This window comes from Macaca nemestrina, chromosome 9, assembly GCF_043159975.1.
Source record: "Macaca nemestrina isolate mMacNem1 chromosome 9, mMacNem.hap1, whole genome shotgun sequence".
NCBI lineage: Eukaryota > Metazoa > Chordata > Mammalia > Primates > Cercopithecidae > Macaca > Macaca nemestrina.
In genome coordinates, this window is record NC_092133.1 from 65,087,981 (window position 1) to 65,111,823 (window position 23,843).

Sequence of the window (23,843 nt, forward strand, 5' to 3'; positions counted from 1 at the left end):
TCCCTTGTTGAAAAGACTGTCCTTTCTCCATTGGATAACCCTGGCTTTTTGTCAAATAGCAATTGACCACATGTGTGTGTCTATTTCTAGACTGTTCTTTTTTCTTGATAGATACACCTATGCTTTTTCCAATACTATAGTGTTTTCATTACTGTAGCTGTATGGAAATCACATAGTCTGAGTCCTTCAAGTTTGATTCTTTTTATTTGGTTATTATTGGTCCTTTGCTTTTTCATGTGAACTTTAGAATCAACTTGTCTATTTCTAAAAAAAATTCTGCTTAGATTTTTATTAGGATTGTGTTAGTGCTTGCTTTGGCAGCACATATACTAAAATTCAAACGATACAGAGAAGGTTAGTGTGCCCCTGTGCAAGGATGACATACAAATTCATGAAGGGTTCCAATTCAAAAGAAAAGGTAATTATATTAAATCTATAGATTAATTTAGGGAGAATTCACATCTTAACAATCAATATTGGGTCTCCTGAGCTATGGAGGCAGTATATGTCTATAGTAAATCTTTGCTTCTAATTCTGTTACAAATGTACATTTTGACCTTTGAGTTCCTGAGTCTTTGAACACCTTCTGTGAAACAAAAGGCCTTCCAGATACCAAGGAATAAGCAATGCAGGTGCTTGAAAAAGCCAGAAAATGGAAACCTCAGTAGACTCATTTAAATTCTCCAGAGGCACAGTGGCATGAGGATCAAAAAGGAGCAAATCCCTTGAGGAGAATTAGAACATCTGTATCAACTGAGGGGAAAAAATATTTTTGAACAGCAACAAAAGATGACCCCAGTATAAGTTTAAAGAGCATAAGCAGACATATGTTATTATGGTGGCTTGGGTTGTGGGGGAGTTTGTTTTGTTGGGTGGAGGGTGGATTTGGGGATTGGAAGGAAGGTTTTTTTTTTTCTCTCGAGATCACTGTGTTGCCCAGGCTGGAGTGCAATCTCACCTTGCTGCAACCTCTGCCTCCCAGGTTCAAGCGATTCTCCTACCTCAGCCTCCCGAGTAGCTGGGATCACAGGCGTGCACCACCATGCCCAGCTAATTTTTGTATTTTTAGTAGAGACAGGATTTCACTATGTTGGCTGGGCTTGTCTCGAATTCCTAACCTTAAGTGACCCACCTGCCTTGGCCTCCCAAAGTGCTGGGATTACAGGCGTGAGCCACTGCGCCCAACCGGAAGGTAGATGTTTTTTTTTGTTGTTTGTTTTTTTGAGACGGAGTTTCGCTCTTGTTGCCCAGGCTGGAGTGCAATAGCATGATCTCGGCTCACCACAATCCCCACCTCCCGGGTGTCAGCATTTCTCCTGCCTCAGCCTCCCGAGTAGCTGGGATTACAGGCACGTGCCACCACGCCTGGGTAATTTTGTATTTTTAGTAGAGACGGGGTTTCTCCATGTTGGTCAGGCTGGTCTCAAACTCCTGACCTCAGGTGATCCACCCACCTCGGCCTCTCAAAGTGCTGGGATTACAGGCATGAGCCACCGTGCCTGGCTGATAGAAGTCTTTTTAAATCTTCTCTTCTCCTGCCTCCATCTTGCCTGGAATAGATCAAGTCCTTTCCTTTAGTTGTTGATCAAGAACCATGCTGGGCCAGCCCTGACCTGGGTGCCAGGTGGGACATAGTGAGGGGCACTAGGTCCCGTTGCCCAGAGGACACACCTGGAAAACACATCTGTCATTTTCCTTCCCATGTCTCCTTCAGGGCAGAGGCATGGAGGCTGGCCCTTAGTCCCTGCTAATGGATCATAACTGGAAGATGCTAATTCCACCCAGACCTCAGCCAGGTCAGGCACAGCCCAGCTGTACTGCTGCCTGCCACCTAAGCCCAGTGGCCTGCAAGACCTTTGACCTTTCCACCCAGCTTTTGCATGGACTTTCCATGCCACTGCTTGGAACTGCCATGCCACTGGTCAGGTTAGATATTTAAGAAGGGAGAGGAGGGCCTTCAGATATGAGATGGCAGGCAACTTGCTTAACCTTCCATGCCTCTGCTTCCGTATCTGTGAAACAGAGATGATAATACTACCAATTTCATAGTGTGGTTGCAAGGATTAAATGAAACAATGTATATAAAGCACTTAGGAGAGGGCCCAGCACACAGTGAGCTATCGGTGAATGTGAGCAGTTTGTTTTGTTTTTTGAGATGGTCTCACTCTGTCACCCAGGCGGGAGTATAGTGGCGTGATCATAGCTCACTGTAACCTCAAGTTCCTAGGCGCAAGTGATTCTTCTGACTCAGCCATCCAAGTAGCTAGGACTACATGCTCGTGCTACCATGCCTGGCTAATTTTCTTGTTCTTTTTTTTTTTTTTGCCTGGATAATTTTTTAAAAATTTTCTTGTAGAGTTGAGTTCTTGCTATGTTTCCCAGGCTGGTCTCAAACTTCTGGGCCCAAGCAATCTGTTGCCTCGGGCTCCCGAACTGCTGGAATTACAGGCATGAGCCACTGCATCTGACATTAGCAGTTAATTATTACAGTGGAACTCACAGGGTGCCAAGCCAGACATGGGACCCACGTCTGGCATCTCAGGCTGTCCTGGAGGCCTCATTCTGTCACCCTGGAGCATATCCTTTAGCCATCTTGATTTCATGTGCTGAAAAATCACCATGGTATTAGACACAGGAACAACTTTCTTCTGAATTAGGACTACATTCTTGTAGCCCAGGCTTTGCTTTTTCAGGTTCAACCGGGCATTATTGGCCCTGTGTGTCCATGAGACCTGGATTCCAGTCCTAACTTCTCCCCTAACTGGCCAGCTCCTTCCTGTCTCTGGACTTCAGCTACAGTCTGTGGCGTGGATGTGTTCCATGCTGTGATGTACTGTTCTCAACGCATTGAATCACTCAATGATTCTCTTAGGCCAGTAATTCCTGAACTCTTCCTATTATTTAATGTGTAAATTACCATTTCCTAATAATATGTACAGAATGAAAATTATGCTTTGAAAAATGGACAATTGTGATTTTTGCACATCTGAGAGAGGGAGTTTCAGTCTCTGGGAGCTGTGAAAGGAGCCCTCAACCAGAGGAGGCTCATCTCTGGATCATGCTGGAGAGGACCAGGGAGCTCAGGGCACCTCCTGCCCGGCCTTGTGCACCTGGCCTCTCCCATCTGATTGGGCCCAGCGCTGGTACACAAAAAGCTAGTGAGGGTGGAAGCTTACGGGATGAGATATGTTACTCACATTCCTCTCCTGATTGTTCTTTCATCCCTGTTCTAGATTTTGATTTCTGTTGGAATACAGGTTGAAAAATTACCTGCAAGGAGGAGTTTTTGTGTTTGTTTGTTTGTTTATTTTTGATCACAGCATTTGTCTGAATTCTCTTCTCCTAAACTTTGCATTCATCTGACTCTTCACAACTCTTAAGAAAGACACAGCGTGCCCTTTAAATGGTAATTGTGGGTCATGTGAAATGGCCAGTACCTGGAAAGCAATAGCATTTGGGGATGGGGCTTTTCCGAAAGCCCACAGCTGTGTTCTTTGTTTTTGTTTTTGTTTTGAGATGGAGTCTCACTCTGTCACCCAGGCTGGAGTCCAGTGGTGCGAGCTCAGCTCACTACAACCTCCGCCTCCCGGGTTCAAGCGATTATCTTGCCTTAGCCTCCTGAGAAGCTGGGACTACAGGCCACCACGCCCGGCTAATTTTTTTGTATTTTTGGTAGAGATGGGGTTTCACCGTGTTAGCCAGGATGGTCTCAATATCCTGACCTCATGATCTGCCCACCTCGGCCTCCCAAAGTGCTGGGATTACAGACATGAGCCAGTGCACCTGGCATGTTTTTTGTTTTAAAACTGAAGCTTTTTTCTCTAGCCCTGCAGTTGGCCATAGTTAAATTTGCTGGTTGAAAGCCTTGGTAATAAAAAGAGCTCCCCTCCCTCCCACCTTAAACACTTTCCAACTTAAAGTGCTATAGAGCTTAGTGGTTACTTGATGTGCCTGCAGCACAGAGTGCATAAAACAGCTGAAGACATCCTCTTCAGAAGGAAGCCTGGTTATCAAACCAGAGCACTTTGCAAAGACAGCGCCTTCTACTTCCATTCACACAGTTTCATCCCACACAATGGATTAGGGCAATATTTCCCAAAGTGTGGCATGTATATGATTGTGGTGGTCATTGTGGTGGTGCACAAGTTGATTTAGATATACTTTTAAACATTTGGCCAGGCACCGTGGCTCATGCCTATAATCCCAGCACTGGGAGGCCAAGGCAGGTAGATTGCATGAGCTCAGGAGTTCAAGACTAGCCTGGGCAATGTGGTGAAATCCTGTCTCTACAAAAAATACAAAAATTAGCTGGGCATGGTGGTGGTCAGCTGTAGTCCCAGCTACTTGGGAGGCTGAGGTGGGAGGATTGCTTGAGCCCATGAGGTCAAGGCTGCAGTGAGCCGAGATCGAGCCACTGTGCTCCAGCCTGGGTGACAATGCGAGACCCTGTCTCAAGAAAAAAACAAAAATAACAAAACCAACAAAAAGCAAACACACAAAAAAACAAGAGTGAGGCCAGGTCCGATGGCTCATGCTTGTAATTCCAACTCTTTGGGAAGCTGAGGTGGGCAGGAGTTTGAGACCAGCCTGGGCAACATAGGGAAAGCCTGTCTCCACAAACAATAAATTAGCCAGGTGTGGTATGTACAACTTTGGTCCCAAAGACTCAGGAGGCTGAGGTGGGAGGATTTCTTGAGCCTGGGAGGTCAAGGTTCCAGTGAGCTATGATTGTGTCACTGCACTCCAACCTGGGCTGCAAAGTGAGACTATCTTAAAAAAAAAAAAAGGAAAAAAGAGTGGAGAAAGGGAGACTCTAGGAAGTTGAATGTGCCAAGAGTAAACTTAATTGTGTTTTAATTCACTTTCTTATTTTTATTTATTTATTTTTTGAGACAGAATCTCACTCTGTCACCCAGGCTGGAGTACAGTGGTGTGATCTTGGCTCACTGTAAGCTCAGCCTCCCAGGTTCACACCATTCTCCTGCCTTAGCCTCCCGAGTAGCTGGGACTACAGGTGCCCGCCACTGCGCCCGGCTAATTTTTGTTTTTGTCTTTTTTTGTACTTTTTAGTAGAGACGGGGTTTCACCCTGTTAGCCAGGATGGTCTCGATCTCCTGACCTCATGATCTGCCCACCTCGGCCTCCCAAAGTGCTAGGATTACAGGCATGGGCCACCACACCCGGCCTCACTTTCTAATATAATTATTGTCCGATTGTGGTAGTAAAAAAATCATTAAACTTATATTTAAGGTGATGGATACCCTAATTACCCTGATGTAGTCTTTATGCACTATATGAATGTATAAATGTACCAGATTACCACATGTGCCCCCCCAAAATATGTACATCTATTTGCTGGGCGCAGTGGCTCACGCCTGTAATCCCAGCACTTTGGGAGGCTCAGGTGGGCGGATCATTTGAGGTCAGGAGTTTGAGACCAGCCTAGCCAACATGGTGAAATCCTGTCTCTATTAAAAATACAAAAGTTAGCTGGGCATGGTGGTGTGCACCTGTAATCCCAGTTACTTGGGAGGCTCAGGCAGAAGAATTGCTTGAACCCCGGAGGTGGAGGTTGTAGTGAACTGAGATTACACCACTATACTCCAGCCTAGGAAACAGAGCGAGACTCTGTCTTAAAAACAAACAGCCAGGCATTGTGGCTCATGCGTGTAATCACAGCACTTTGGGAGGCCCAGGCGGGTGGATCATCTGAGTTCGGGAGTTTGAGACCAGCCTGGCCAATATGGTGAAACCCCATTTCTACTAAAAATACAAAAATTAGCCAGGCATGGTGGCGAGTACCTGTAATCCCAGCTACTTGGGAGGCTGAGGCAGCAGAATCGCTTGAACCTGGGAGGTGGAGGTTGCAATGAGCCGAGATTGTGCCACTGCACTCCAGCCTGGGTGACAGAGTGAGACTCCCTCTCAAAAATAAATAAATATGTCATCTCACTGTCTTCTGAACTCCATTGTTTCTGATGAGAAGTTAGCTGTTAATCTTATTGTGATTCCCCTGTATGTGTGTAAGCTTTTCTCTTACTGCTTTAAGATTTTTGTGTTGTTTTTTTTCTTTCTTCTCCAAGATAGGGTCTCAATCTATCATCCAGGCTGTAGTGCAGTCTCACAATCATAGCTCACTGCAGCCTCAGCCCCTGGGCTCAAGAGATATTCCTGCCACAGCCTCCTGAGTAACTGGGACTACAGGCACATGCCACCATGCCTGGCTAATTTTTTTTTTTTTTTTTTGAGACAAAGTCTCGCTCTGTCATCCAGAATCAGAATCAGCATTGATATGTGAGATGGTGGTGTCAGGTTCACATGCTTATTTTATTTGCATTGAAAGTGAAGTCAGACTTATTTATCTGCCTACTTGGCAGTTGTCTGAGTATATTTCTTACTACCTGTGTAACTGGGAAACACTTCTTTTTTTTTTTTTTTTTTTTGAGACAGAGTTCCACTCTTGTTGCCCAGGCTAGAGTTCAATGGTGCAATCTCGGCTCACCGCAACCTCCACCTCCTGGGTTCAAGCGATTCTCCTGCCTCAGCCTCCCGAGTAGCTGGGATTACAGGCACGCGCCACCATGCCCAGCTAATTTTTTGTATTTTTAGTAGAAGTGGGGTTTCACCATGTTAGCCAGGCTCATCTCAAACTCCTGACCTTAGGTGATCCGCCCACCTGAGCCTCCCAAAGTGCTGGGATTACTGGCATGAGCCACCGTGCCCGGCTGGTCATTTTGTTTTAAAGCGATCAGCAGGTGCTAGGACCCAGTCCATTGGGTTCACCTTAAGCAGCACTTATTCAGCTATTGCCTGCAGAACTCGCAAGGGCAGAATGAGATCAACCCCACTGTTTGTCTTTGCTCACCCTCCGAGGCTTCTGGTTTTAGTCAGTTGAACAAATCTCATTTACCATAAAGGTTTACCTTAGAAAATCTGGTGACTTTCTCAAGTTTCTGAATTAACCTGGCTCAAGACATATAGTTGGGCATATTATTAATTTGGTCAGACTTGGTCATGGCCTGCAAGGAAGAAATCTGTAGCAAATTCTGTCTTCTGTATAATTGGCCAGTGATGTGAAGCTGACCTGAATGGCAAGGCTTTTCAGGCTGAGTCAGGGTCATAAGTCATTTCATTCAATTAAAGTATAGAAAAAATTTCATACCACCTTTCTTACCTTTCTTTCTTTTTTTTTTTTTTTTTTTTTTTTTTGTTTTTTTGAGATGGAGTTTCACTTTTGTTGCCAGGCTGGAGTGCAATGGCGTGATCTCGGCTCACTGCAACCTCCGCCTCCCGGGTTCTCCTGCCTCAGCCTCCTGAGTATCTGGGATTACAGGCATGTGCCACCATGCCTGGCTAATTTTGTATTTTTAGTAGAGCTGGGATTTCTCCATGTTGGTCAGGGTGGTCTCGAACTCCTGACCTCAGGTGATCTCCTGCCTCAGCCTCCCAAAGTGCTGGGATCACAGGTGTGAGCCACCGCGCTCAGCCCTTTTCTTTTCGTTTTTTAATTTGAGAAAGAGTTTCACTCTTGCTGCCCAGGCTGGAGTGCTGTGGCACAATCTCAGCTCACTGCAACCTTCACCTCCCAGGTTCAAGTGATTCCCCTGTCTCATCCTCCCTAGTAGCTGAGATTATAGGCATGTGCCACCACGCTCGGCTAATTTCATATTTTTAATAGAGAAGGAGTTTCACCATGTTGGTCAGGCTAGTCTTGAACTCCTAACCTCAGGTGATCTTAGATTCCTAAAGTGCTGGGATTACAGGTATGAGCCACTGTGCCTAGCCTGTTTTTTGTTTTTTGAGACGTCTCTTTCTGTCACCCAGCCTGGAGTCCAGTGGTGCGATCACGGCTCACTGCATGCAGCCTTGACCTCTCTGGGCTCAGGTGATTCTCCCGCGTCAGTCTCCTGAGTAGCTGGGACTATAGGTGCATGCCACCACACCTGGCTAATTTTTGTTATTTTTAGTAGATATAGGGTTTCACCATGTTGTCCAGGCTGATCTTGAACTCCTGAACTCAAGGGATCTGCCCACCTTGGCCTCTTAAAGTGCTGGGGTTATAGGTGTGAGCCACTCCACCTGGCCCATGCCACCTTTCCAATGGCATAACTCACTGTAGGTATGCTGCCCACAGAGTGCATGTCTGGGGGCTACTTGATCTACCTGGGGTGTTTTCTCAAAGACTTGAACCGCCTCTAGGTATAAGCCAGTGTTTTTTACCAGAGATAAATTAATGCTTACCTTTCATATGCATGACCCCAGAGGGTCATGGCACCCCTGCTAACAAAGAGTTTACAATTGTTAGGGCTACCAAGTAAGACATTACCTTCTAGGCATGCACAGTAGATAAGGCTCCTAATGCCTAGGGAGGAGGATTACTTGAGACCAGGAGTAGGAGACCAGCCTGGGCAACATAGCCAGACCATCTCTACAAAAAATGTTAAAATTAGCTAAGCATGGTGGTGCATGCCTTTGGTCCCAGGTACTCGAGGTGCAGCTACTTGGGATGCTGAGGTGAGAGGATTTCTTGAACATAGGAGTTTGAGGTTGCAGTGAGCTGTGATCACACCACTGCACTCCAGCTGGGTGACAGAAAGAGACTCTTGTTTCTTAAAAAAAAAAAGATTTTTTTTTTTTTCAAGATAAGAGTCTTGCTCTGTCACCCAGGCTGGAGTGCAGTGGCACAATCTTGTGTCACTGCAACCTCTATGTCCTGGGTTCAAGCAATTCTCCTGCCTCAGCCTCCCGAGTAGCTGGGACTACAGGCATGCACCACCACACCCAGCTAATTTTTGTATTTTTAGTAGAGACAAGGTTTCGCCATGTTGGTCAGACTGGTCTTGAACTCCTAACCTCAGGTGATCCTCCTGCCTAGGCCTCCCAAAGTGCTGAGATTATAGGCATGAGCCATGGTGCCCGGCCAAAAAATTTTTTTAACTCTTAAAAGAAAGACTTGATTTTTTGAGACTGGGTCTCGCTGTGTCACCCAGGCTGGAGTGCAGTGGCATGATCTCAGTTCACTGCAGCCTCAACCTCCCCAGCTTAAGTGATCCTCCTGCCTCAGCCTCAAGTAGTTGGGACCTCAGGCGTATACCATCAAGCCAGGCTAATTTTTTAATTTTCTGTAGCGATGGGATCTCATTATATTACCCAGGCTGGTCTGGAGCTCCTAGGCTCAAGTGACCCACCTCAGCCTCCCAAAATGGCAGGATTATAGGCATAAGTCATTGCACCTGGCTAAAAAAAGGAAAAAACAAATCAAAAAAAGACTCTTAATATGTCCTCTCATCTCCCATCAGCTGATAAACTTGGGAACCCCTCCCAATTCAGCCCAAATAATTCAGGTCAGTTCTTGTTTTCAGAGGGACTGCCTGGAGGCAGTTTTAAGCAGTCCTGACCAATTCACCTGTCCTGCGACATCTGGAGGTGTGCAAGTTGTTATGTGTGGATCATGTGTGAGCTGGGACCATCCCCTACTGTCTGTGACCAGAGCTGTCAGTCAGAAATGGTATACTCAGTAGTCAGTTTGAATTCAGAGTGCTCACTGCACCCAGAAGAGCAGTCAGGAAGAGGGCACAGGGTAGCAGGTTGGGAGAGCAGGGCAGAATGCTCTCCTCATGTTTTAGGACTTCCTCCTTAGTTCAGCTAAAGACGGGGGTCATGTGCTGGGATTACAGGTGTGAGCCACTGCACCTGGAACCAAAGCTGGTTTTTTGTTTTTGTTTTTGTTTTTGTTTTTGAGATGGAGTTTCACTCTTGTTGCCCAGGCTGGAGTGCAATGGCACAATCTCGGCTCACCGCAACCTCCACCTCCCAGGTTCAAGCAATTCTCCTGCCTCAGCCTCCCTGGTAGTTGGAATTATAGGCATATGCCACCACACCCAGCTAATTTTGTATTTTTAGTAGAGACGGGGTTTCTCCATGTTGGTCAGGCTGGTCTCGAACTCCCAACCTCAGGTGATCCACCCGCCTCGGCCTCCCAAAGTGCTGGGATTACAGGCGTGAGCCACCGCCCCCAGCCCCAAACCTGTTTTTAAACTCTTCTTTTTTTCCACTCAAAGTTTTGCACAAACCCTAACAGTTAAATTCAGCATTTACAGGGATAAAATTGAAGCTACAGGGAGAAGCTATGTCCTCCCTGCTGGAGGAAATGCAAAAAGGGAGGCAGAATGCAGGCGACAGCATGGCATATGAGAGCTCTCCTTCTCCTTCTCCCCATTTGGACCCTGGGAGAGAAGTGTCCAGGACAGTTTCTGCTGCTCACAGAGGTTTCTCTACATTCCTCAGCATCCATCTCCCACGTGGGCAGGAGGGTGCTAGTACCTGACACCACTATCAACATTCAAATCTCTCCCCTACACTCCTGTTTCCCCATGTAGGGGACTAGTGCAGTGCCTCCTGAGACAGGAAGATCAGCTGGGGTAGGAAGAGAACTCAGGATTAGAGGGGAACAGAAAAGTGTCTCCAAGACAGTAAGCCAGACACCCTTCTTGCTGCAGCATGGCCCTACAGCCCTCATAGACCAGCTCTGGCTGTGGGAGCTCAAGAACCTCTCCCTCTCACTGCAAGAAGACAGCAACAGAAACTTCTCTCGTCCCACCTAAAGCCCATCTCTAAGAATTTCCGGCCGGGCGCGGTGGCTCAAGCCTGTAATCCCAACACTTTGGGAGGCCGAGACGGGCGGATCACGAGGTCAGGAGATCGAGACCATCCTGGCTAACATGGTGAAACCCCGTCTCTACTAAAAATACAAAAAAACTAGCCGGGCGAGGTGGCGGGCGCCTGTAGTCCCAGCTACTCGGGAGGCTGAGGCAGGAGAATGACGTAAACCCGGGAGGCAGAGCTTGCAGTGAGCTGAGATCCGGCCACTGTACTCCAGCCCGGGCGACAGAGTGAGACTCCGTCTCAAAAAAAAAAAAAAAAAAAAAAGAATTTCCAGGTCCCTTCCCCTCCCACCTGGGGAGGACAGCAAAATCCAAAGGTGCCATTCTGGCAGCATTTTCTAAGCCTACCTCCTGATCCCTGGCTAACACGTTTTCCAGTCCTTTCAGTAGTAGGTCTGTGCTGGTTCCCATGGATATTGCTCCAATCCTCCTAACCAGCTACAGGCCTCTTGTCGGTCTCTTCCAGTAAACCAGATGACAAATAGGACCCTATCATCTTTGCTGCCGTAACTGTTGGGCTTTTAATAGTCATCTTTATTAATTTTATTTTGAATGCACACATGATGTCTTCTGCATCAGAGGCATTTGTTATTTACAGAGTAAGATAAAATAATATTAAGTAAAGAATTATAACTGCATAGGCACTCCCTGCCCAGGGCTTACCCCAGGGTAGTATGATGAAAGCCAGATGGAAAAATCTCCAGCCCTAGTGGTCAGATACTCCATAGGTGAGGGACAGAGAAAAATGGAATTTCTTTGTTTACATGAAGGAGAAAGAGGCAACTGCTTCCCCCCTCTCCTAAAAGGAGGGAGGAAGCATCTTTGCTGCCCGGAGACAGAATCGAAGGATCCCGGGTTCTCCCTTTAACCTTCTGGAATATACATCTTTCCGGGAGCCAGGTCAGCTCTGGTGGCTCCAGTTTTTATGACCTAGGCATGTCTCCAAGGTCCTGGGCCTCATTTTCCCTTGAAATGTAAATACACGCTCAGAGTTAGGTAAATCTTTCTGGAGCCTCTCACTATACAGTTGTAAAATAACTTAGCTAAGGATCCCAAGTTTGCAGTGACACTTATCCTAAACCCAACTCTTAAAAGACAAAGATTCTGCTTCTCTTGCTACTGACTCTCCTTTGGGTCACATTAGAAGCAGGATGGGTGCAGAGTGGTGACGCAGCAGTCCATGCTGCTCCAGGCTCATGAGCATTGGCTTTGCCCGCTAAAGTGGAGCTGAGGCAGCGTGAACTGGGCTGCCAGGCTGGAGCCTGAGGTGGTGGTGGGAAGGGGAGGAGGTGGCCTGGGCATGAGGGTTGGTGAAGAGAACTTCAGGTGAGAAAGTCTGGTAGGAGCAGGAGAACTGGCTGTGGGGCACTTGGGAGAGGGAATGTTTCGTAAGTGGAGAACATCAGTCTCAGGTGCCTAAAAAGGAAGAAGAAGGGGCTAGAAAAGCAATGAGGTAGGAAGCAAGTGTATTTAAAAGAGATGTTGGAGCTCCTTTTCTAGACTGAAACCCAAGAGAGTCCGAGTTCTTGTCTAGAATGGGGTTAGGTGGTTGTGTCAGTGTGCAAGGCCCCTGGAAAAACCAGATAACCTGTGCAAATGGACCTCGCTTGTTCTGCCTGGTCACACTCTGAGAAAACCTCCAGGATGCCATGGGTCGATGGTGCAGTAATGGATGGCTTAGTGTGAAGAAGGTGGCCGGCTCCTAGAAGCAGAAGTCGGGTTACCCTCCCATGCAGAGATCAGAGCTGCTGACCTACATCCTCAGTTGAGATTTCTTAAGGGTTGCAAACTTTACATTTGGTTTCTAAGGCAATGGCCTTGTGAACATCTGCTGCAGTCCTGCTGAGGAGCAGTCCCCTCCGCCCAGATGTAACCTGAAACCTTCCTTCTTTGCTGAAGAAAAGGGAATTCCCAGTCCTAAAGTTGAACGGTTTGTTTCTTTAAAATTTCTAACAGCCTAGAAATGCTTCTTAGTAAAACTACATTTATGTGAATTGTATCCCTGAAGTGGCTTTTATCTTTTAAAAGTTAATATTTCAGAGGCCACAGAGTCTGTAATCAACTTGAAAGCAGCTGGATCAAGACCGGGCGCGGTGGCTCACGCCTGTAATCCCAGCACTTTGGGAGGCCGAGGTGGGCAGATCACAAGGTCAGGAGATCAAGACCATCCTGGCTAACAAGGTGAAACCCTGTCTCTACTAAAAATACAAAAAATTAGCCCGGTGTGGTGGCAGGAGCCTGTAGACCCAGCTACTTGGAAGGCTGAGGCAGGAGAATGGCATGAACCGGGGAGGCGGGAGTTGCAGTGAGCCAAGATCGTGCCACTGCACTCCAGCCTGGAGGATAGAGCGTGAGACTCTGTCTCCAAAAAAAAAAAACAAAAAAACCAAAAAAAACCAGCTGGAGCATAGCAGACGGTCTGGGAGACCTGAAAGAGACCATTGATGCAGAAAATCAGTGATGCTTTCCTGATTGGGACACGAGCGGTTCAGAGATTGGGAGAGAGGGTGGGCAATGGGGCAGAGTGGTTAAGTGGGGACGGGGAAGCACCTGAGGGTGTAGATAGGCCTTCCTGGATTCTGGCGCAGGTCCTGTTTATTATTCTGGGCCACCTGGGCCCCTCCTTTATCAGTAGGAGAGAAGCAGGCAAGGCTGCAGTTTCTGTGATGCTTTTGGTAACATACATGTATATGTGTATAGTCTGGGCTAAATGGTAGCACTACACATGTTTTATCTCATGATGCAAAGTGGAGTCCTATCCCAGCTCCTGTCACCACAAAGCCTGGGAGTAGGAGGCCTCTGCTGGGTTTCGTCACCTCCACGCCGACCCTGCCTACAGAGACCTGGGGCCTGGGTGGATCCAGGTTCTTTGGGGACTCACAGCAACTTTCTTCAGCAAATGGCAGGGATTGCGTACGTCTGAAATATACATGATGTTAGTCATTATTTGCCCCTCTAAGTCCTGAGCTAATCTTATAGTGATGTTAACAGTAATATTGGCTTATTGTCTCCATTTCACAAGACTTCGTTTCAGAAGTGATTGAAAGGCATCCCATTCTCAGAGCCATAACTGTAGATACCCATTTTGAGAGCAACCTATTCTTTGAACAGCTGTGACAGTTCTTATCTTTTCCCTTTGTGATTTGTACATGCTGTAAGGAAATCCTTCCTCATCCAGGAAGAGTGCCTATCACTATTTTTTCAGTACAAATTAAAAACTAGCAATCCTAGTTGAAGCTTCGGCATTTCATCTCAAAACTTCTACATCCCGGACTTGACGTGATGCAGGTAAAGCAGCAGCAGTCCTGACATCTTTTCTGTAAATATTGACTGTGTGGCCAGCTCATGGGAGTTATTGTGTTGAAAATAAGTGTTTAGTGTGTTGTCAAATCTAGAAGGTCTAATCAAGCCCTTAGCAAGACAAATGTTTTGCTCACAGCAGAAAAAACAAGGAAGCAATAAATGTTTAATGTCCTTGGCTAGGTATTTTGGTTAGAGAGGTGTTTTGTTGCAGATTGTAGAAAGTCTTCTAAAAAATGGCTTGAACAAATGAGGGATAGATTTGTCTCACACAACAAGAAGCTTGGAAGTAGGTAGCCTGGGTGAGCTTGGCTCAGCAAAGCTGTCTGAGACTTGGGCCCTTGATTTCTGCTTCATCTTCCTAGTAGATGATCTTTTGACATCATGCTTGTCACCTCATGGTCACAAAATGGTTGCATCCTCTGCAAGATCCAAGCAGGAAGAAAGAATTGTAGATGGAGGGCCTTTAAAAAAATTTCATTGGGGGCCACGTGCGGTGGCTCACGCCTGTAATCCCAGCACTTTGGGAGGTTGAGATGGGCATATCACGAAGTCCAGAGTTCAAGACCAGCCTGGCAAACATGGTGAAACCCCCTCATTACCAAAAATACAAAAATTAGCCAGCATGGTGGCAGGCACCTATAATCCCAGCTACTCGGGAGGCTGAGGCAGGAGAATCACTTGAGCCCAGGAGGCAGAGGTTGCAGTGACTCAAGATCATGCCACCGCACCCCAGCCTGGGCGACAGAGCAAGACTCCGTCTTGGGGAAAAAAAAAAAAGTCTTATTGGGCCAGGCGCAGTGGCTCACCCTGTAATCTCAGCACTTTGGGAGGCTGAGGCAGGTGGATCACCTGAGGTCAGGAGTTTGAGACCAGCAACATGGTGAAACCCCATCTCTATGAAAAATTCAAAAAATTAGCCGGGTGTGGTGGCAGGAGCCTGTAATCCCAGCTACTCCAAAGGCTTAGGCAGGAGAATTGCTTGAACCTGGGAGGTGGAGGTTGCAGTGAGCCAAGATGATGCCACTGCACTCCAGCCTGGGTAACAAAGTGAGACTCTGTCTCAAAAAAAAAAAAAAAAAAAAGTTGGCCACATCTTTGTCATATGTCTGTTAAGTTATGAGGCTAGGGAATTGAACATGATGCTTTCCTGCCTCCACACTAGAGGAAGGTGAGGGAAAATTTGATTGGGCATGTGTGTTAAATGGGCCAACCAGTGTTATCTGCCACAAGGGGTCATAATAAAATATCACTGAATAGGATGGGCCACTGAGGTATGCCTCTCAGAAATGAAGTAGGGGTAGTAGTAGGCTTTGGCAGTGTGTGTTGCTTCTTCCTAGGTCATGGGGAGAAGGTCATGGGGACTGATTCCTGGTCAAATAGGCTATGGGAGTTGGGAAAAGAAAAGTCAGGATTGGCTGGGCATGGTGGCTCATGCCTGTAATCCCAGTTCTTCGGGAGGCCAAGGTGGGCGGATCACCTGAGGTCAGGAGTTCGAGACCAGCCTGACCAACATGGAGAAACCCTGTCTCTACTAAAAATACAAAATTAGCTGGGCATGGTGGCACATGCCTGTAATCCTGCCGAGACCAGCTCGGTCGTGGAGACCCCAATCCAGCAGTGCTAGAGGAATAAAGACACAGACACAGAAATAGAGTGCAAAGTGGGATCAGGGGGCTAACAGCCTTCAGAGCCGAGAGCCTCAAACAGAATTTGACCCACATAGTTATTGACAGTAAGCCCGAGATAAACATTGTTTCTGCAGTTTATAGATTAAAAGTATTCTTCACGAGAACAAAGGGACAGGCTCTGGCTAGTTATCTGCAGCAGGAACATGTCCTTAAGGTGCAGATAACTCATGCCATTGTTTGTGGTTTAGGAACGCCTTGAGTGGTTTTCCACCCTGGGTGGGCCAGGTGTTCCTTGCCCTCATTCCAGTAAACCAGCAACCTCCAGTGTGAGTGTCATAGCCATCATGAGCATGGCACAGTGCTGCAGAGATCTTGTTTATGGCCAGTCTTGGGGACTGTTCCTAGCATGTCCCCCTTTTTGTTTTTGCAGGGCAATAAAAACAAAGGCAGCTTTATAATGGTGAGCTACTTTTCCCAGGAGTTGGGATTTGCATCTGCAGACTACACAAAGACAAATAACACAGATTAATAGCACAACTATCATAGAAATCATAGAGCATCGAAGTGTTTTTATCCATTTCAAAAGATTTATGGCTGCCAATCTATCTGCAGCTCCTTCAAGCACTCCAGTTCCTGGCATTAAGGTCAAGTGTGCCTGGGATGCTTTAAATATTTGTTCTCTTAATTTTGCAACCTCTAAAGACGAGTTTGTAGAGTGTCTAGATGCTTTTTTATTCTTTTCTGTTCATGCTCTGATTCATTATAAGGGTAAGGAGTGATACAAAAGTCAGAAGTATTCCAGTCGCATGTTAACTGCATTGTATATTCCAAACTAACTACTTGATCTCCTAGCCACATTACAGTTTGTCAGAGATCATTGATTTGATTAACTATCTTTTGGTATATTTTAGTTTGAGAGTTGCACAGCAAAGTAGAATTCTTTTGCCATTTATTTACGAAATCTGCTGTCCGCACTGATGAATGTAGCGCAACTCTGGCTGCCGCACCAATAGCAGTGACAGTGATCAGTCCCATAATAATTAAGATTAAAGTAGCAATGAAACACCAAGAGCGTCTCAGAATTTTCTGAAGAATTTCAGTAATAATATGTACAGAGGGAGAGGTTTCCCAAGGATGAGAAAGCCTCACTGGTAACCATACTCCTTGAGCTCTCACTACTAGGATAGAATGATTAGTATTAGAGTTCACACAAGAGAACAATCTACATTCCTGGCAAGTTACATGATAATTAGGGATGTCAAACTTTAGATCACCTATTACCAACAGAAAAGGAGGGCAAACACAACTTTGTATCCAAATTGTATTGTTTTCAACAGGTTCTGAAATGTAATTGGGATTATATTGTGATTGTGTAGTATGTTGTCCTTCCTAAATCTTGATCTTATTAAGAGCCATTAATAGTATCCACAAATCCTTATGTTTAGCTCCTGCAGCAGGCCATATCATTTGAGGTTGAGGTGCCACTATACTGCTATGTTTCCAGATAATAGGAACTCTTGCCATACTTCTTATCATTTCTACTATCTGATCGTTTTGTTCAGAGCAGCTGAACATAGTGTGGCCGTGGCACGCAGACTGAGAGGTGCAATTTATGCTACACATCCCCTTAGGGAACCAATCAATAATGATTCCATAGGAATCGTTGTACAGCACCTCTGCCTGTTCTGCAATGCAATCTTCCCAAACAAATACATTCATTTTTTTCTGACCAGGTCCAATCCTATTTACAAATAGGTTTTTGAGGGCAGTATACCTCAATTTACAGGAGCAGATTCATTATGGTAAATATGGAGACCAGAAAGCATGTGTAACTGTGCCACAGAGTGATACGTCCAGGCATTATTGCCAGCCAAGATTGATAGCAAGGGGGTAGGCAACTAGTGGCCTTTTCCAAACAGATAGGCTGATGTTCAAATCATAAAGAAATATTCATAACAGTTCCTTCCTCATGTGGGTGAGATGGGCCTCTATCATCTGTAGGACCAGGCAACCAAGAGCTATCATTAGTATATAACTCCATTGGGGGATCCAGCCAAGTTACAGGCTATGGAAGTGGTGGAAAAGGTAAATATGCCCAATAAGTAGAATTGTTCTCTGTGTCAGCACTTGCTGAAGGAATACTTATGGCAATGGTGATCACCGCTATCATAGCTATCATTAAATTACTCATTGTGACTGGTTGTCCCACCTTCCTCAGGTTCTTCGAGATCCTCCCAAAACCTCTTCCTGGGTATCTGGCTCATAGTAGGGTTTTAGATGTCTCGATAGCACCCAGATTGGCTGTTGATTTGGTCTTGGAGAAACACAAGCATAACCTGCCCCATGTTATTATTTTACCTGTTTCCCAACCTTTCGTTATGGGGTCTTTCCACCAAACCTGTTGTTCCACTTCTGCCTTTGCAGCTAGCTGGCTTCTGTAAATGTTCTTCAGCTGCCAATAACAATCGACCTTTAGGCAGGCTCAAAATATTTAAAGTTAGCCTGGCGAGGTGGCTCACGCCTGTAATCCCAGCACTTTGGGAGGCCGAGGCGGGTGGATCACGAGGTCAGGAGATCGAGACCATCCTGGCTAACACGGTGAAACCCTGCCTCTACTAAAAATACAAAAAAATTAGCCGGGCGTGGTGGCGGGCGCCTGTAGTCCCAGCTACTCAGGAGATTGAGGCAGGAGAATGGCGTGAACCCAGGAGGCAGAGCTTGCAGTGAGCCGAGATTGCACCACTGCACTCCAACCTGGGTGACAGAGCGAGACTCCGTCTCAAAAAAAAAAAAAAAAATGAGGAGTGCACCATTGGCAAGTTGGGCATCACTGGATAATAGCTTTAGCTTCTTTCCAGGTAATGCTATATCTTCGTTTGACACCAGAGGCATTAACATGGGTTAAATTGTGAAAGTGTCTAGCATTAGATATTGCAGTAGCAACTAGGCCATCAGCCATTTGATTCCCTGCAGTCAAAGGTTCTGGAAGTGGTGTATGAGCTCTAATGTGAATGATGTAAAAAGGGTGCATTTTACTCCTAACTGCTGTTTGCAGTTGGGTAAATAAAGTCACCAGTTGCTCATCTGTGTGGAATCGTAGCTGAGCATTTTCAACTAACTGTATAGAATGAACCACATATGAAAAATCAGAAATCACTTTAATAGGCATATTAAAAGCAGTCAATACCTCAATTGCAGCTATAAGCTCTGCTTTTTGAGCTGAAGTGTAGGGCGTCTGAAAAACTTCACCTTTTGATCCAGAATAAGAGGCTTTACCATTACTAGACCTATCTGTGAAGACATTCTCAGCACCTTTAATTGGTTTGAATTTAGTTATTTTAGGGAGAATCCAGTTAGTTAATTTAAAAAATCGAAGCAGTTTTGTGTTACGAAAATGGTTATCTAGCATACCCACAAAGTCAGCTAAATGGATTTGCCAAGTAAGACTATTTATAAAAGCATGCTGTATTTCTGCCTTCGTGAGAGGGACAATAATTTTTCCAGGGTCATATCCATGTAATTTAACAATCAGAGTTCTCCCATTTCCTATCATAGTAGTGATTTGATCCAAATAAGAAGTCGAAGTCCGTGAATCAGTACGTGGAAGGAAAACCCACTCTACAAGATCTTGCTCTTGGACAATAACCCTAGTAGGTGAATGATGAGTTAGAAAAATTAGCAAATCTAGAGTCTTCTCTGGATCTCTTCTATTTATTTGGGCCTTATGGACTTGCTTTTCGATTAGCTGCAGCCCTGCCTCAGCTTCTTTTGTTAATTGCTGAGGACTTGTGAGACTGGGATCTCCTCTAAGGATAGAAAACAGATTACTCATGGCATAAGTAGGAATGCCTAGAGTAGGCTGTATCCAATTAATGTCCCCTAGTAATTTTTGAAAGTCATTCAGTGTTTTTAATTGATCCTTACGTATGGTTACTTTTTGTGGCACTATTGTAGTGTCATTTACTAAGGTCCTTAAGTAGGAGTAAGGAGTAGTAGTCTGAATTTTGCCAGGAGCTATAATTAAACAGGCACAAGAAACCAAATTTTGCAAGTGATCATAACATTGGAGTAATATTTCCTGAGTTGGGGCAGCACAAAGAATATCATCCATATAATGAATAATGTAACACTGTGAAAATCTTTTATGAGTAGGTTCAATTGCTTGCCCTACACACATCTGGCAAATTGTTGGACTGTTTAACATGCCTTGTGGCAACACTTTCCAATGAAAATGCTTAGTAGGCTGCAGGTTGTTTACCACAGGAATCGTAAATGCAAACCATTCACAGTCCTGATCAGCTTAGGGGATAGTAAAGAAACAGTCTTAAATCTATGACTATTAAAGGCCAGTTTTTGGCCGGGCGCAGTGGTTCACGCCTGTAACCCCAGCACTTTGGGAGGCCGAGACGGGCGGATCACGAGGTCAGGAGATCGAGACCATCCTGGCTAACACGGTGAAACCCCATCTCTACTAAAAACATAAAAAATTAGCTGGTCGTGGTGGCGGGCGCCTGTAATCCCAGCTACTCGGGAGGCTGAGGCAGGAGAATGACATGAACCTGGCAGGTGGAGCTTGCAGTGAGCCGAGATTGTGCCACTGCACTCCAGCCTGGGTGATAGAGTGAGGCTCCGCCTCAAAACAAAAACAAACAAACAAAAAAAGGCCAATTTTTTGGAATTGTAGCAGGAGAAGGCAGTCCTGGCTGTAATGCCCCATAGGTTGTATAACTGAATTAATGGTCCTTAAGTCAGTTAACATTCTCCATTTACCTGATTTTTCTTAATTATGAAAACTGGGGAATTCCAAGGGGAGAGCGTTGTCCCTTTTGAAGCTGTTCTTTGATTAATTCATTTAAAACCTCTAGTTTCTCTTTACTCAGCGGCCACTATTCTATCCATATTGGCGTGTCTGTCAGCCATTTTAATGGGATAGGTTCTGGAGGCTTAACAATGGCCGCCATCAAAAATGGTATCCTAAGCCTTGATGAAAACTTTGTCTTTCTGCTTGAAGTAGTTCCTTCAAACTTTGCAAATTTTTTCCTAGTCCCATAGCGGGGACATACCCCATTTCGTGCATCATGTATTGACTTTGAGGGCTGTATATTTGCTCAGGAATTAAAACTTGTGTTCCCCATTGTTGTAATAAATGTCTCCCCCATAAATTTAGAGGTTCAGAAGTTATAATTGGTTGAATAGTCCCAGGTTGTCCATTGGACCCTTCACAATGCAAAATTTCACTACTTTGATATACTTCAGGGGCTTTACCAACTCCAACTATGTTAAATTGAGTGGGTTGAATTAGCCGTGCGGACGGCCAGTGCTGTAGAGAAATGACTGAAATGTCCGTTCCTGTATCTACCAAACCTTTACATTTCTTTCCCTGAATAGTTATTTCACAGGTAGGACGTTTATCAGTAATTTGATTTACCCGGTAGGCAGCTTTCCTTTGTTTATTTGTACTGCAAAATCCCCTTGTTCTTTTAGTTTCACTTTTTCCTAGTCCCACATACAGTAAAATCAGAAGCTGTGCTATATGCTCTCCCGGTTCTGCCTTCCAAGGAAGGGAGGTAGATATAATGATCTGAATTTCCCCATTACAATCCAAGTCAATTATTCCTGTATGAACCTGCACTCCTTTTAAATTTAAACTAGATCTTCCCAGAAGTAGTCCTATCGTTCCTGCGGCAGGGGTCCGCAGACTCCTGTTGGTACTTTATGTGGCGGCTCTCCAGGCAGGAGACTCACAGCCCTGGTGCTACACTGTCTACTGCCGCTTTACCGGCTATGGCGGGGCACAAGCATTGTATAGGGGTGAGGGAGTGGCCTGAGCCGGGAATGCCCCGGTTTAGAACGGGTCCCAGGACGGCCCCTCATGGCGTTTCACGAAATCAGGTTTCCGTCTTTATCAAATTTAGAATGACACTTTTCCTTTTTTTTTTGAAGTGGAGTCTTGCTCTGTCGCCCAGGCTGGAGTGCAGCTGCGGGATCTTGGCTCACTGCAAGCTCCGCCTCCCGGGTTCACGCCATTCTCCTGCCTCAGCCTCCCGAGTAGCTGGGACTACGGGCGCCCGCCACCATGCCCGGCTAATTTTTTTTGTATTTTTAGTATAGATGGGTTTCACCATGTTAGCCAGGATGGCCTTGATCTCCTGACCTCATGATCCGCCCACCTCGGCCTCCCAAAGTGCTGGGCTTACAGGCATGAGTCACAGGCACCCGGCCCAATGCTTTCTTTTTTTACACTTCAGGCATAGACCTGGTTCATACTGATTGATAGCCTGTTTAAACTCTTTGAGTAATTTAAAAGGAGAAGGCTCAAATGTAGCCATAACATTCGCCTGTTGATCTGGGGGATGTATCCTAACAGGGAACTGCCAAGCCTCTAAATCATCCTCTCTTCTAGCTTGCTGAATTCCTGTCTGAATAGAACTGAGGATGGTTGCTTGGGGCGCTGCTAGAACAGTCACTGGGGCGACTGCTTTTTGCCCAGTGTCCTCCGGAAAAGAAAGATCTGGAGGGTCAGGCCATTCTCTATCTTCAAGGTATTGAGGGGGTGCCAAGGGGCAGGGACAAGCTTCCCCTTCTTGGGTCTCTTTAAGTGGTTGACAGATCTTTTATCTCTTTGGCAACGTTATCACACTCCCCCGCTTCTTCGTCTCCTTCCTCCTCATTGTCAGTGTGAAAAGGTTCCAAGGTGGAGCGAATCAGAGCCCACACTGACCGGACAGTTATAGGAATATCCTCAGCACTATCCTTATATGCCTTTTTGAGTGCGCCGCCTACCTTCCCCCAGACCTCTACATCCATAGTTCCTCAGTTGGGAAACCAGGGCAATATTTCTCTACCGCACTAAAAAACTGCATAAAGTGGCTAGTGCTAACCTTCACTCCTTTTCTGAGGAGCTGCTGAAGCAGACTCAAAGAAGCCTTGTGCCTGCTCGACCCTTGTCTAATTGTTACCCTGATGCTTCCAAGCTCCCCTTTTTATTCACCACGGGGATTGCTTAAGAGTACTCGGGTTGGCCGGGTGCGGTGGCTCAAGCCTGTAATCCCAGCACTTTGGGAGGCCGAGACGGGCGGATCACAAGGTCAGGAGATCGAGACCATCCTGGCGAACCCGGTGAAACCCCGTCTCTACTAAAAAATACAAAAAACTAGCCGGGCGAGGTGGTGGGCGCCTGTAGTCCCAGCTACTCGGAGGCTGAGGCAGGAGAATGGCTTGAACCTGGGAGGCGGAGCTTGCAGTGAGCTGAGATCCGGCCACTGCACTCCAGCCTGGGTGACAGAGCAAGACCCCGTCTCAAAAAAAAAAAAAAAAAAAAAAGAGTATTCGGGTGTCCTCCAGCATAGTTCCATGTTCTCCAACCATCCCTTCGGCGACCCTTCAACCGGGGTTTGAGCCCCGCATTTGGGTGCTGCTTGCCGAGACCAGCTCGGTGGTGGAGACCCCAACCCAGCGGTGCTAGAGGAATAAAGACACAGACACAGAAATAGAGTGCAAAGTGGGATGGGGGGCGGGGCTAACAGCTTTCAGAGCCAAGAGCCTGGAACAGAGTTTGACCCACCTAGTTATTGACAGTAAGCCCGAGATAAACATCATTTCTGCAGTTTATAGATTAACTGAAAGTATTCTTCACAAGAACAAAGGGACAGGCTCTGGCTAGTTATCTGCAGCAGGAACATGTCCTTAATTGCTCATGCCATTGTTTGTGGTTTAGGAACGCCTTGAGCAGTTTTCTGCTCTGGGTGGGCCAGGTGTTCCTTGCCCTCATTCCGGTAAACCAGCAACCTCCAACGTGAGCATTATAGCCATCATGAGCATGTCACAGTGCTGCAGAGATCTTGTTTATGGTCAGTCTTGGAGCCTGTTCTAGCATAATCCCAGCTACTCAGGAGGCTGAGGCAGGAGAATCTCCTGAACCCAGGAGGCAGTTTGCACTCCAGCCTGGGCAACGAGCGAAATTCCATCTCAAAAAAAGAAAAGTCAGAATTGGCTAAGAAATCCATCCATGTGCCTACCTGGTGCCCTACAGGAGAAACTTGAAGTACTGGTAATGACATGGAACAGGGTCTGATCAAGTTAATATCGTTAATTTGGGAAGAAAAAAAGTGCTGATATCAGTAGAAGAACTGACACATATCAAATCTATTCCAGGTATTTTCAGATTGTTTTCCCACAGTAACCTTGTAGCCAGATACTATTATTCACCTTGAAGAGTTGAGGTCACTAATTAATACTCAAAGAGGGT

At 46.0% G+C, this 23,843-nt stretch overlaps 1 protein-coding gene and 1 non-coding gene across 4 annotated transcripts in view; both read left to right on the top strand.

Moving 5' to 3' along the window:
• Positions 1-23,843, top strand: part of LOC105466113 (storkhead box 1) — a 73,235-nt gene that overhangs the window by 19,158 nt on the left and 30,234 nt on the right. The window contains exon 1 of one of the 3 annotated variants that reach the window (XM_071069650.1): positions 10,916-12,845. The exons of the other annotated variants lie outside the window; for them this stretch is intronic. The gene's annotated coding sequence lies outside the window, so the exon portion shown is untranslated. Of the gene's footprint in view, positions 1-10,915; positions 12,846-23,843 lie in introns of those variants that run through there. 3 annotated transcript variants of the gene reach the window in all.
• LOC112423914 (U6 spliceosomal RNA) lies at positions 306-411 on the top strand. The gene has a single exon (XR_003014520.2). It is a non-coding gene; the product is annotated as a U6 spliceosomal RNA (small nuclear RNA).